Genomic DNA, 2,098 nt, shown 5'->3' on the forward strand with positions numbered 1-2,098 from the left:
AAAGACACAAACACGAGAGAAGGATAAATAAACATAATCTCTCTCAGTCTCATTCTCACACGACAGGTGCACACTTACACACATGCACACTTACACATACACACACACACATACACACACACACTAGCACACACACACACACACACACACACACACACACACGCACGCACGCACGCACACACTCACATACGCACGCACAGACACACACACACACACACACACACACACATGTACGCATAGGCTGAGATAAGGACAGAGTGACCGATATATAGATTTGAGAGATAGTATGCGTTTGTTTGTACGTGTGTGCGTGTGTGTGTTCGCTAGTAATGTCAGGCCAATAACATTCCAATAATAGTAGAAATACAAATAGTTCGTACTTCTCGAACGCTTGTCGATGACCAGTGCATTTTAGGAGAGAATATATCTTAATACTAGTAATATGGAGTAAGAAAAAAAGACACAATTCTAATCAAGGACAGATCGAGAAAAGGCCCTTCACACTCTATTTTTTTTTCTTGTTACAAAAACTGAACTTTTCTTAAAAGTACCGTCAATGACTGACTTACTAAACCCCCAATAGTATGGTAAGCTGCATAAGCGTTTTAACCCCAGTCACATTGATACCGTTGGGAAAGAATCAGTGCCAAGTGAACTCTAGTGATAATAATAATAATAATAATAATAATAATAATAATAATAATAATAATAAATGACATTTATAAACCGCTCAACCCTGATTAAAGCACACAGGCTCTGAACGCTTTACAATACAGTACAAGGTACAACAGTAACATAACACGTCGTTTTTTTACTTTAAAAAAATCATTCCAAATATATATCTTGTTAATTTAAAAACAGAAACGACTTCAGCTGACATTTGAATGAATCAAAAGATTTGATGTCTCTTAAAGTAATTGGTAAAACATATGTTTTAAACTAGTACAATCACTGAAATGCCAGTGTGGAGAGGCGGACCAAACTGTTGAACACATCCTTCAGCACTGCAAAACACACAGGGCCCTGAGACAGGAAACATGGCCAACCCCACTGACGCTACAAGAGAAGCTATACGGGCCGCCAGATGAACTGACTAGGACGGCCCAATTTATGACAGATACCGGACTTCAAGCGTGATGCGATCGAGAAGAAGAAGAAGAAGGTAAAACATTCCAGATCTTGGGGCCTTGATATTCAAATGTCCTTTTACCCCTTGTTTTAAGTTTCATAGATGGTAAAATACATTTCTTTTCGTCAGCTGATGACCTTAAACTGCGACTGCGAGTGGAAATGTAAAGTCTCAACAGATTTGATCAATTCGATGGTTCATCATCATTCAAGCATTTGTGAATTGGGTTGGCCAACTTGTACACAATTTTTTTCTCAACAGGAAGCCAATGCAATGTCCGTAAAAGATGTTTACAGATTCTCGCTTTCTTTTCCGTAAAACTAAACGTGCTTCATTGCTTTGGACAGTTTGAAGTCTTTTAACTTTCTCCAGTGGTATTCCTGGTAACAAGGAGTTACAATAAACGAGTTTTGATAACATTAAGCTAAGTACTAGAAAAGCAGTATACTTAGTATTGATCAGATGACGTATTTTACTTTTTTAAAGTTTCTAAATACGTGCAGCTGATCAGATGATTTACCTCAGCCGACATCGACAAACTGGAATCAAAATAGATGCCAAGATTCTTAACTTTTCTTGAAAATGCAATTTATGCATTACCAATTGTCATGTGGTCGTGGTCAAACTCTATAATTTTGCTTGCCGCAGAATGGCTTCTGTTTTATCATCATTCAACATCAATTTGTTTTTGTTCATCCAGTTTTCACTGAGGCAATACAAATTTCAGCATGATGGACAAGTTCACCTAAGTTGGTAAACAGTGTTGAACCATAAATTTGAATATCATCAGCATAGAAATGAAGAAGATGAGATGAAGTTACTAGCACCAGAAGAAGGAATGCTCCCCGCAGTCCCATCTCTTCATCATCCTCATCATCTTCATCATCATCATCACCATCATCACCATCATCATCATCATCATCATCATCATCATCATCATCATCATCATCATCATCATCATCATCACAT

This window comes from Aplysia californica, unplaced genomic scaffold (genome assembly GCF_000002075.1).
Source record: "Aplysia californica isolate F4 #8 unplaced genomic scaffold, AplCal3.0 scaffold00019, whole genome shotgun sequence".
Classification (NCBI taxonomy): domain Eukaryota; kingdom Metazoa; phylum Mollusca; class Gastropoda; order Aplysiida; family Aplysiidae; genus Aplysia; species Aplysia californica.